The following is a 13,738-nucleotide window of genomic DNA, read 5'->3' as shown; positions in this document are numbered from 1 at the left end:
CGCATTTATTACATTGGAGCGAGTGAATAGGAAAACATGACGGCAGACAAGACAAATGCTTACTGACAGCACAAAAGCTTTTGTTCACAGAATACAATTGCTCTCCAAGGTGTACGCACGTCTGGCTAGGGTTCAAAATGCACAAAATATAAAATTGGAGTTTAATACAAGAAAAACACATTATAACTGGTGCAAGTCACAGACACCACATATGAAAAATGCCCCTCTATTTTATTTGGAAGCAAGTTTATTTACGTATTTTAAAAACATCTGGGAGTCATGATAATACTTAGTTAAGCTTAGCAGACAGTGAATCAATTTACGTAGAAAACTTCCCTGGGGTCTAATATTGTATGCGTTTCCTGTCCACAACGTATGTGATTCAGTCACAATCCGTTTCTAAGAGGTATGCACCACAAAAATTAAATAAATCTCCCTACCCACTACCACTCCCCTAAAGAAGGCGAATGTAAGCCCAAGAAATAGTAGTCGCCTTCAGTGTAACCGAAACGCCATTCCTTACGTGCTATCAGGAACAGAATCTGAGCATTTAGGAGAAAAAAAAGAAGAACCTTATAGTAAGCAATGTTCCGATGCAACGTTGTGACGAAATTTACAAAGCACAAACACGCTTCCCTGCATACCCTGTTAGAGATCAGGCCCCACAAAAATTGGTAGATGCCACGTACAGTGGGAATCTATGATATTGTCACGTGCTACAAAAGGTCTTCAACCAGGAAGAACTGAGCCGGCGGGGAGAAGCACCGAGAACTGGCAATATGGCTGCCTCAAAAATCAACAATTAGCCAGAGCACGCGCTGCCCCAGAACATCGTCTTCCTTATCGCGGACAGCCATGGCTTGCGCGCGTCATAACTAGCGGCCAAGTGGCATTATTCGCCCTCTGAAAAAAAAGGGGGCATCGCTGTGATGCGCGGAAAGTACAGAAAGAAAGTTGGGGCGAACCAACAGAATATACGCGCATACTCAAAAACAGTTATAAGGTTCATGCGCAGTGGCACTACCACGTAAAGTACGGCTTCAGTCGCACTACGTGCACAATCTCCGAGGTGTGCCTTCGCCGCCGCGGCGAGAAGGCACCGTCAGGGACTACCTCGTAGTTCACATTGACGTCGGAAGCCGTAGCACGTTGTAGTGCCTTTGTTTCGGCGTACTTCGTCAAATAGTCGGTGGCTACTACGATCCACTTGTGGCCGGCAGATGATAGCGGAAACGGCCCCAGTAAAACCATTCCTATTTGATAAAATGGTGCTCTGGGTGGTTCCATTGGTCAAAGAAGCCCCGTGGGCTTTAGAGGCGGGGATGTGCGGCGTTGATATTCCCGGCAGCTTTTCACGTATCGCTTCACGGATGCAGAAAGCTTAGGCGAATAGTATGCTTTTTGAACTCGAGCGAGAGTTCGAGAGGAACCTAAGTGACCAGATGTGAGCTCATCGTGGCAGGCAAGAAAAATGTCGTCACGCATGTCAGTTGGCACAACTAGAAGATAGGTTTCCTCATTGCCGTTGGAGTTTTTCTTTTACAGAACCCCCATCTCGCAGACAGAACGACGTCAGACTTCGAGAAATACATCGAGGTATGGACGAGTTGCGCCCTTCAAGGTTTTCGATAACTGCGCGAATTTCATCGTCCGCACGCTGTCGTATAATCAGATCTGTTTTAATAAGGGCCACAAGGAAACCACCGTCATCCATGGGATAATAAATGAGCATCTTCGTGCTTGCGGCCCGATTTGTAAGCGATCGTGAAATCGTATTCCTGCAGACGAAGACTCCATCGCGCCAGTCGCCCACACGGGTCCCGTAGGTTGGCTAACCAGCACAACGAATGATGGTCGGTCACTACCTTGAAGTGGCGTCCGTAAAGGTAAGCCCTAAATTTCATCGTGGCCCATACTACAGCGAGGCACTCTTTCTCTGACGTGGAGTAGTTGACCTTGGCACGGGAAAGAGTGCGGCTAGCGTACGCTATCACTCGCTCTGTGACCTCTTGTTGTTGTACGAGGACAGCACCAAGACCCACGTTGCTGGCGTCAGTATGAATTTCAGTATCAGCGTCTTGGTCGAAGTGAGTGAGGACTGGTGGTGTCTGCAAACGCTCCCGTTGCTCAGAGAAAGCTGCGTCCTGTTCTTCCTCCCAGACGAATGGAACATCTTCACGAGTGAGTCGAGTGAGCGGTTCAGCAATCCTAGAAAAATTGGCTATAAAGCGGCGATAGTACGCGCAGAGCCCTAGGAAGCGACATACTGCCTTCTTATCACGTGGAACAGGAAACAAGGCTACGGTGGTACTTTTGTCAGGGTCTGGTCGAATACTATCCGCACTGACAACATGGCCGAGAAACTTTATTTCCTTGTAACCAAAGTGACATTTTCCTGGCTTCAGTGTCAGGTTAGCAGAGCGGAGCGCTTGCAGCACAATCTGCAGATGCTTCAGGTGCTCCTCAAAGGTGGCTGAAAATACGTCAACAACATCCAGATAAACTAGGCACGTGTGCTACTTTAGACCAGTAAGAACAGTGTCCATCATTCTCTGGAATGTCGCAGGTGCAGAACAGAGTCCGAAAGGAAGCACTTTGATTTCATATAGCCCATCCGGTGTAACGAAGGCAGTTTTTTCACGATCTAGTTCATCAACATAGATCTGCCAGTAGCCATTTTTCAAGTCTATTGATGAAAAATACATGGCCCGCCGCAGTCTGTCGAGGGAATCGTCAATGCGGGGCAGCGGATAGACGTCTTTTAGGGGTGAAGCTCCTTATGGCGTGACTTGTGCGTCCCTCGTAGTACGTAACCAGCAGTGGCACATACCCGAAATAGCGGTCCTTACGATTTTGACCTCCAAGGTGGTTCCGGTGAGAGATTTATTCTGTGCGTTGTTGAACAATAAAAGATAGTGCTCAATCCACATGTTAATGGCCGCTAAAGGGGAATGAGAGACAGGAGCAGTCGGCCTTTAGGTAACGCGCACGCTGCGATCCCCATTAGCAGCTATTGGCATGTACATTGAGCACTATCTGACAAGAAAGGGTTGCTACGTTATACTACTGGGTGTAACCTCCTTGGTTTTAAAAAGGTTTAGCGAGCGTTGGGCCGCATAGCCATGAATACAGTGAACTAGTATATACCATGAACTCGAGGTGGTTAAAGGTGGGAAGTAAACCCGAAGCGCAAGCCGTAAGAAAGTGTGCATGTGCCACCTCCCGCTTAGTCCTTGAAATGTCCGCAGGATGGCGGTGCTTCTATATGGAGAATATATGATGAAAAGATGCGAGATGGTGGTACTTTGAGTGCTGAATAGATGGACGAACGGACACACAGACAGATGCATGGATGGACGCATGAACGGACGCAGGCGCGGATGCATGGACGAACGCAGGAACGGACGCACGAACATACGCATGCACGGACAGGTGGATGGACGCATGGACGGTTACACAGACGTACGCAGGAACGGACGGAAACAAAAACGAATGGACGGACGAATGCTTCGCCCCACTCCCCATCATTCACTCCGTGGATATGCTGCCATTTTTTTTTTAGTCACACTGTTGAGTTTCCTGTAGTCCACGCAGGAGCGCAGTGATCCATCTTTTTTCTTCACGAGCACGACCGTAGATGACCAGGCACTCTTTGAAGGTTGGATAACGTTATCTTGCAACATCTCTTCGACTTGAGCATTTATAACGTCACGTTCCTTTGCCGAAACGCGGTAAGGGTGTTGTTTTATGGAAGTGGCGTCGTTATACGTAATTATTCGGTGTTTGGTGATCAGTGTCTGACGAACCTTCGAGGTGGACGTGAAGCACTCTTTAAATTGATATAGCAGTTCACGTAGCTCGGACTGTTGTTGTTCCGAGAGGGTCGAGTTGACATCAACTTTTGCAAGTAGTGAAGTCACGTCGCTTGGTGTCGGTCGAAGCCCTTCGTCAGCTGATGTAGATGCGAAGCATTAAGAAACGTCTGCGATGGGGTAGGCGAAAGCGGTGGCACTGTAACAAACAGGTGCCGGTGCTCGTTACTGAAATTAGTCACAAGCAGAGCAGAGTGTCCGTCATAAAGCGTGACGAGGCTGCGTGCAGCGCAGACACCTTGCGCGAATAAACGCGTCAAGTTGCTCTCGGCGACAACCTTACCATCCCGTAACTTGTCAAACACCACATCAACTAGGACGCTTGAACGCAGAAGCAACGTGATGCTGTAGGCAGAAACGCGAAGCGTGCTGTCACGGATGTCGTCAGATTTGTCGGAGGATCCAGCTGTCGAAAACGTCACGGTACGCTCTCGAAGATCGATAATAGCGCCGTGCTCCCGCAAAAAGTCGGCTCCCAGGATTAGGTCTCGGGAACAGTCACGAAGTACGAGGCAGCTGGCGAGAAACGTACGTCACCGAATGCTCACTCTGATAGTGCACATGCCGATTGGGATGACTACGTGCCCACCGGCAGTACAAAGGCATAACAACTTTCTTTATGTGTGCTGCTAGTTTCCCGCTTATGATCGAGTAGTCCGCACCTGTGTCCAATAATGCACTAACGTCGTGGTGACCGTCGAATACCACATGTATATACAAAGAAAATCTGCTTCTGACTTTCGTCGCTGTCGTCGGGGAATCCCTCCCTGTCCGTGCTTGCGTCGGTGGGAGGCCTTGCTTGCGTCGAGTGTCAGCGGCCTCGCTCCCGAAGGTCACTGTCGTTAGTTTTCCCGCCTAAGGCTTGGCGAGCGTGCCGGCGCCGCCACTGGTAGGCTCCGAAAATTTGGAGAAGATCGCCTTGGGGATGGAGACTGCGACTGCCAGCGCAGTGGCATGCGCTGCTGTGAGAGGTAATCTTCAATAGCTCTCGGTCTTTCGCCAAATCTCCGCCGTGGTGCGTCGACGGAAAAACACTGTAGTCCGAGGCGAAGATAGGTACATTCCCGGTACACATGTCCAGCTTCACCGCAGTGATAAAACAGTAGTATGTTGTCATGTTCTTACATGACACGCATGTCAGAATTATCATGTTTGCAACAGTCATATATTTCGTCATCTATTGACGGCACGTAACACCAAATTTTGTATATGTGGAACTACAAAAACGTCCGCGAGCACACCATGAAGGGCCCAATATACTCCAATGTAGCGTTGAAGCGTGCGCACGCTGAGCACAACGACGCTACGTTTGTGAAACGCGAGCACTCTATAGTCTGACGCCAGGTGCGACCACCGTCCATCGGCACGGCCTGATGCCAACCGGCACGAAATTCGACATTCTGCATTTCGCGCCGATGCGTTACCCAGACAACACTGAGTCTCCCTCTTTTCGTGATGGAGGGACGCCGAACGTGCTGAAACGCGCATGCGTCAAAGCAACGCAGCGTAGCGCGCGCCTGCGAGTATATAACAGGACCGGTGCCTGGCGTGGCAACGCCGGCGTGACGCGACAAAATGAACGCCGGCGAGCACGTGCACCGCGTCACGTTGAAATGTATTGGTGCCTTGGCTCTGGCGTGTAGTCATGTTCTCACATGACACGCATCTCATGATTATCATGTTTGCGCCAATCACATACCTTCGTCATTCATTGGAGTCACGTAATATCAAATTTGGCATATGTGAAGCTAGCGAAAAGGCCACGAGTGCATCATGAGCGTAGCATGTAGTCATGTTGTTACATGAAACGCATCTCATCATTATTATGTTTGCACCAGTCAAGTACCTTCGCCATCTATTAACGTGCTGTAATACCGAATTTGGTATATGTGACGATAGAAAAACGGCCGTGAGCACATCATGAGCGTGGCATGTAGTCATGTTGTTACATGACACGTATGTCATGAACAGACCCCATAAAGTTTTCGAACCTCCCTTCATCACTTCGTATATGTCGGTCAAAAACAAACGCCAGACCTGCATGGAAGGTGCAGCACAGTCAGCGAAAGCCAGAAGAGCGGCCTTTCAGAGCCTTCTTTAAACACTCATTGGGTAACTGCTGCAAACGCATTTGCTTGATGCCCACTATCGCATTAGTATATACAACTTTTAAGGTAGTTGGCCGCAGTTCGCTATGCTATTTTTCGTCATTCTTCGGAGAAGCATGGTATTCGATAAACTATTGCGAGCAATATTGTGTCAATTGTTCACGCAGTGGCTGACGACGATGAGGAATTATGCCTGAAGTGCGTATACGCCACAGTTAATAGCTGAACAAAAACAAGCGTTTCTAATCGGTTGGGCCAATAGATAACCAACTTGCTACGCCATTCACATTGTGCGACGACTGGTAGTTCTTTCTCGGTTTTAAGACGCTTTATAAGTCGTAATAATGCAATTGCTTCCCCGAAATCAAGTCTGCCTAAGGCAAGTTTGCCAAGTCCCAAGCACCGGCGTTGTTCAGTGGCAAGGCACTGGGCAGGCACTCAGCGGATTTGGGTTCAAGACCTACTGTGTCACTGGTACTACGTATTTCTTTCTAATTGTGCGGGATATGGTTACGAACACCGGGGGTGGTGGTGGCGATGGACAACTACGGTCCTGCGTCAGACCTGAGTTGTGATCTTATAACTTTCACTTTGAAAAAAAGAATGAAATGGTGGGAAGGTGAGGACGTACAGTCCTGGTAAAAACATCCCTGGACACGCTTCCAACGAAAAACGTGGTATAGAGGCCTGAGAACATTTTCTTTCCCTTGTACACGTTTTGCTAAATCTCGGTTGCCAGAAGTTACCAATAGTAGGTTACGGATTTCTAGATGCATGGCTTAACTCGCATTGCTTTTCTTTGTGTACGTGCCGTACCGAATGAATTCAAGGGCCTCTGTAGAAACGTTTACACCTATTGGCCGGAGTGCGTTGTGCTTGTAAATAAGACATGACTGCGTTTTTTCTGCCCCTTGCGGACCGAAATTTCGACTGACGCTTCTCGAGTTTTAGAAGGGTGAAGTAGTGTGCTGCTACATTTAAATGCTGTGCCATTGCATATGGTAATTTATTTACCGTGTAATCAAGGTGACCATTTATTGTGACCGATTACCAGAGTGTCTTGTTTCGACCAAGTTCTGTTTATGAAAGTATGATTATTCAATCATGTCGATAATGCTGGCACTAGTGTAGGAAAAAGTTGAATTTATAAGATGGACACAATCACTCTGGGTACCTCTAAGTATCACGCCATCTCGAAGGTGTTTGCAAGTCCTGCATCTTGGACGGTAGCAAGGTGCTACTTTAGCAGTAGTAGGCGGTTACAGTTTTGCATCCTTCAACATTTCTTTAAAGCTCTTATTTTGGTGAAACACAAGCTTTTGTTCATCGGGAAATGCTTTCGTACGGTTATCGTTGCTTGCCAGCGTCGGATAATACTCACGGATATTATTTATGCTTGAGAGCGCATTTGAGTATTTCTATTTAAATTCTGGCGACTCGTGCGGTTGTGGTACGGGGGTCCTGATAGGTAGTGTTGTTGTCCTAATTAGTTCACGAGCCTTCGACGCAATTTTGGTAGTAAAAGTAAAGACAGTAAAATGAGCAAAAATAACGCTTGGTGCGTGTGGTGAAGTAAGCTTTATAGGAACAGAACAGAGCCCTATGAACGCTCACAACAGGCGCATCTGCAGGTAATGCTCGTCGTCTAAAATGACGTCCACACAACCTTCCTTTCAATAACTTGAGACGTAATATAGAACGCCACTTGCTTCAGCCATTTCATTCCCAGTATCCGTTGAAGTAATCACGTCATGGTGCCTTCATGAGGCAGTGCGACAATGTTTTCCCAGTTTTTGAAAACACTCTGCATGAATCAGTGGGACAAATATGTCTCACTTTTTTCAGGAAACTACTGGCTTGAATTTGATGGGATTTCTTTCATACTATTTTTAGTAGTTTATATCAGTATACCACAGCCATTTCATTCATGCCAGTCTCAAGTATATAACTCAACTTACAAAGGAATACGTTGAACGTGGTTTGTATCCTAAATACTTCCAGTAGTAAATACTCCACGTATACTATAATATTCGCTGTACTTAATACTCACCGACAATGACAAGGCAAGTATGCTTTTGAAGACCTCCCGTATTTTAGCATCCCGATCTCTTCTCATTCATTCTCGTCATGCAAGTTTCTTGTCTCTTTCATTATTTTATGAAATAGAAGTTTCAAATGCGAGGAATTTCTTAGCAGCCTTCGGCGATTTTGAGCTTATCCATCCATCGATCCCTCCCTCCATCCATCCATCCATCCATCCATCCATCCATCCATCCATCCATCCATCCATCCATCCATCCATCCATCCATCCATCCATCCATCCATCCATCCATCCATCCATCCATCCTTCCATCCATCCATCCATCCATCCATTCATCCATCCATCCATCCATCCATCCATCCATTCATCCGTCCATCCGTCCGTCCGTCCGTCCATCCACCCACCCACCCACCCACCCACCCACCCACCCATCCATCCACCCATCCACCCATCCACCCATCCACCCATCCACCCACCCACCCGTCCGTCCGTCCGTCCGTCCGTCAATCCGTCCGTCCGTCCGTTCGTCCATCCGTCCGTCCGTCCGTCTGTCCATCCATCCATCCATCCATCCATCCATCCATCCATCCATCCATCCATCTATCCATCCATCCATCCATCCGTCCATCCGTCCACCCGTTCGTCCGTCCGTCCGTCCGTCCGTCCATCCATCCATTCATCCATCCATCCATCCATCCATCCATCCATCCATCCATCCATCCATCCATCCATCCATCCATCCATCCATCCATCCATCCATCCATCCATCCATCAATCTAGCCACCTATCACTTTTAGCTCTCCTGGCCGTTTCGATAATCATATCAATACCAAAATTGGTACAGCATGACGTGACAGCATGACAAGCATAACTAACTAGACATAAAATAAAAATTATATGCGTGCCATGATTAACATATCATGGTCGTGCTGCTCATGTGGTAGTGGTTTCGTTCACATGACATTTTGAAAAACTGGTATGGATTAACACTAATGCATAGCGAACATAAGTGACAGACCCTAACGTGGAAATCATGACTTGCACGTCATGATGTTCATATTATTACTAGCTATGACTACACACGACGCTCATGGTGCTCTCACGGTCGTTTCGCTAGCTTCACATACACCAAATTCGGTATTACAGTATCCGAATAGTTGACGAAGGTTCATGACTGGTGGAAACATGATAATCATGCAATGCGTTTCATCTAAGAACATGACTAGGTGCAACGCTAATGATAGGCTCGCAGCCGTTTCGCTATAGATTTACCTATATCAAATTTGATATCAGGTGACGTGAATGTAAATGGTACGAAGGTAAATGACACGTCCCAACATGAAAATCAAGATATTCATGTCATGTAAAATATGACTACATGCTACGCTCATAACGTGCCTCGCGGTCGTTTCGTAGCTCCACATAATTGAAATTTGGTATCACATGACGTGAATGGACGATGAAAGTAAGTAAGACGTCCAAACATGACAATATTGGTATGCGTACCATTTGAAAAATGATTACATTCCACGCTCATAGTGTTCTCGAGGGCGTTTCGCTAGTTCCACATATACCAAACTTGTTATCAGGGGACGTGGATAGACGACGAAGGTGAATGAGACGTCTACACATAATAATTCTGATATGCGTGTCATGTAAAAAAAGTCACAGGTTTGACGCAAAGGCGAAGCAATGAACGCGATAGCAACAAATTGGTATTTTATGCACAGAATGGCAAGCAGATCGAAACGTGCCCCGCGTTTCTCACGCACAAGGGATGCACGAAACCTACTCACAGGTACGCATTAACGCGAATAAGCATCTCAGATGTTACTTCGCTAGACTGAAAAGCGCGCCCTTTTGCAAACGGAGGCTGTGTAACGATTGCATTGAACTTTGTGCGCCCGGTAACTTCAACATAATCGTTCCGACAAAACTCAACGGCTAACCAAGACGTACGATTCTCCCCACTGCAAGATAACAGTGCGCGATCGAGCGTGCACCCCCTCCTTCTCTACGCGGGCCAAAGTACGCGCGAGAGATGAGAGCCACCGCCTGCTCATTGCACCATCTTGCTGATAATGAGGGGGTACATGCTCAATCGGGGGTGTAAGACCATTCATGCGCCTCGTGGGTGTAAGACCATTCATGCGCAGTAGGAAGTCACTGCGTGGGATGACGGTGCAAGCTATCGGTGCTTTACTCACTTTCTATGCCTCAAGCATGGTGATTGCTTCCTCTGTCCTACGCACGATAGATTTTTTTTTCGGGGCCATACTTCTCACCTTTTGAAGACGCCATGGAAACACACGAAGGTGCCTCGACTATACCGACAAGGTCAAATAGACGAGTTGCAGAACCACAAGAATGCGCGCACACACACACACACACACACACACACACACACACACACACACACACACACACACACACACACACACGCACACGCACACACACACACACACACACACACACACACACACACACACACAGCTGCTTATGATTTGGTGGACCTGAAAAGTCACCGAGATAAAAAATAGTGCGCCTTTTCCTGGCCCGTGGCAGCCTTACTATGAGGTTCGATCATTCCTTGAATGTCAAGGGAAAATTCTCCAAAGTGTGTCTACTCACCGACTCTCCAGAACGGCCCTCGATTGCTGTCCAACTGGATCATACTAATAGGAGAAGTAATGAGATGTTCTTGCCACACGGGGTCGGTCTCAGGAACGCGCACTTCTCTGCACTTTCTGAGGACACCGTAAAGTGAACACCAGAATGCAGCGTACTCAAGTGATAGGTGATTGGTAGACTGCTGCACCTCGTGGAGTCTCCTTCCACCCTCCTCTGCATTATGTTCAGCGTGCGTGCAGCTGTTCAATGCAAAGGAATGTTTACAAAAGTAACGGCGTTCCCAAACCAAACGCCTTGCCGGTACAGTTCCACCGATCCTAAATGAAACAGTGGCGATCCTTTGTTCTTCCGAAAAAGAGTTAGTTCCTCGAACGTCGTTCCTTGGAACGCCATTTAATACAGCACTGATTTTACACAATAACGTGGTACAAAACAAAAACTATACAACGCACTAGGGAACAAACTACATAATTGAAATCAGCATAAGATCATACGGAAAGAGAAAGAAGTTCATTGCCCCAGAATATAGTTTCAAGAAACTTTTTTTTTCGAGTAGCATCTCTTCTAAAGACGGAGATCCCAACGCCACTTTATGGAATCGAAAAAGAATGCTCTGGAAAAAAAAAAACATGACACTGATTCTCTCCAGAGTATACGCGACTCTCTTGAAAAAATCCGGGAAGCTCTTCAATCCTGTATTTACACCTTGTTTACCGTAGTATTTATAGAAAATGACACAAGACGCTGAGTCGTTTATTTACCTTCATATTTTATTTGTCTTGAAACCATTAAAGAATCATTCAGAGGCACTTTATTCGCAGCTTGCGCAACAAACATAGTTTTCTTGAAAGTGTGTGCAGATGCTTGATTGATGTGTGGGGTTTAACGTCCCAAAACCACTATATGATTATGAGAGATGCCGTAGTGGAGGGCTCCGGAAATTTAGACCACCTGGGGTTCTTTAACGTGCGCCCAAATCTGAGCACACGGGCCTACAACATTTCCGCTTCCATCGGTAATGCAGCCGCCGCAGCCGGGATTCAAACCCGCGCCCTGCGGGTCAGCAGCCGAGTACCTTAGCCACTAGACCACCGCGGCGGGGCAAGGAGATGCTTGCTTTTCTGGCACTCACCAAACAAAGTGCTTTAACCTCTCCAGCCTTGCGTGCAAAAAGTGTCTCCCTTGAATTGAAAAAGTAAACCGCAAGGCAGCGAGTCTGTGATTTCAAATGAAACTTGGACGCGTCAGCGGATATTCTTGCGTCTTAGGATGCCAAATGGCAATATAGGGTTGTCCTTCGAGTTTGACGATTTACGAAATCTCAGCTGCTAAGGGTAGGAGCGTCCACATTCGCACGAGAGCTCAAGTCATTCATTTATGAAGCTTTGACAAACAAGTGCTTTTTTTTAGCCTGAAAGAAGCTTCTCCAGCATGCAGCAATCGCGCACACGAGAGAACGCCATTTCAGAAATCGAGTCTCTCTTGTATACCAAATGCGTCTTGTGAGTGCGTGTTCATATATTTAACTGATCTAACTGTTCAGCCAAAGAGAGAACTTCAAAGTGAATCACCTAGAGGATAGCCTGACTGCGGTGCCCCCAAATGCTTGTTTCATAGTGCACTAGTATAGCTCCTCTTCAGTAGAAAAAGTGTTGAAGCGCAGCGTAAATATACCGGAGCAAATTTTGATTTTTCAGAGAGTGGTTTTCCCTTCACAATAAAGAAACCGAGGCTTAATTCATCGTTTTCTGCAACAGTGCTGTTTTTTTTCTACCTCTGTATTTTCCAGTCGGAATGTATATGCATGTTTTCCTAAATAACTATGTTTGATGGCCACACTACGTTTCTTGCCATTATTTGTGGTGTCCATGCCTGCCGGTTTTTTCTAAAAATGATTTAGAAGTAGCCCAACCCCTGTCAACTATAGGCTATGTAATCCAGCTCTCGCTACACCAATTAATTTTTCTTGCTGGGAATTTGCGGCTATGCAAAACGTTGACTGTTTCAGTGTAGGACAATATGTGTCGTGCTTTTTTCAAGTGTTTACGAGCATTTTCTTCCTCGCACAATTAACATCTGGCATGCACAGTAATACTACACCTGGCAACAACACTTTTATTTATTATTACGCGCATCCTTGCCAGGCTATTGATTATTTGCTGGTAGCGTGAAAAATGTGAAAAGTGGCAGACATTACGCGCTGCGCACTGGTGTGGTGCGTAAGTTCTTCTGGATATATTTGCTTCACGTTGTTGTAAATGATTTATGAAATCTATAGAAACTCAGAAGCACCAGTATGAGGGACTGACCGAGAAGGGTGTTGAGAAAAGGACGAGCCGCCGTGCTCAAGGCGAAGCTCACCCGTCGACCTCATCTTTTTTCTGAATGCTGGTCTAGTCCCCCGATGATGATAATGTCGCTCATCGTCCTCTACATAATTTGCAACATCCTCCACGTCCCCCAGTGTGGCTTCATGATAAACAATATCACAGTTGCTGTAAACACTAAACACATAATGTTCGTCACTAATAATTTGAGGTCCAAGTCAATCCACGTGGAACAATCCGGGTTCGCTCTTGCACCTGGTTTTACAACGGTGCTTCCGGCGCTTGTTCCACACTCGTGCTTCTGAACGCGTTGACCTTGATGAACTTGCATTGTCGTTTAATCAAGTTTTCTTGGCACGAAAATTCGCAGAGAACACTCTTACAGAAAGATTTCGTGTAGCTACACTTGAGTAACCTTTTCCTCTGCTTTCTCTTTGTTGCTGAATTTACCTTGTAACCCTTCTGCTTCCGCCTTCGTCTGGTCTCTCTCATTCACCGCTGTTGCACTGAGTCACCATTTATCAACTTTGCGGAAATAACATGTGCCGTGCACCCTCTCTTCAATATTAACTCCTGAAGCTCTCTTGGAGAACCTAAGCTTTCAGCAGCGCCAGGGGCTGGCTTTTGTGTCGTCGTGGCCTTTTGTTTCTTTCTCATGTTTCATGTCGCTTTTAGAATTGACCGTGATTTTCCTCCATCGGGCACTTGTACGCAGGCTGTTGAGGACTTTACAACGTCTAAATCTGCTAGCCTTGGCT

The sequence above is a fragment of the Rhipicephalus microplus genome, chromosome 3 (genome assembly GCF_043290135.1).
Source record: "Rhipicephalus microplus isolate Deutch F79 chromosome 3, USDA_Rmic, whole genome shotgun sequence".
NCBI lineage: Eukaryota > Metazoa > Arthropoda > Arachnida > Ixodida > Ixodidae > Rhipicephalus > Rhipicephalus microplus.
Note: the sequence above shows the minus strand (reverse complement) of the source record.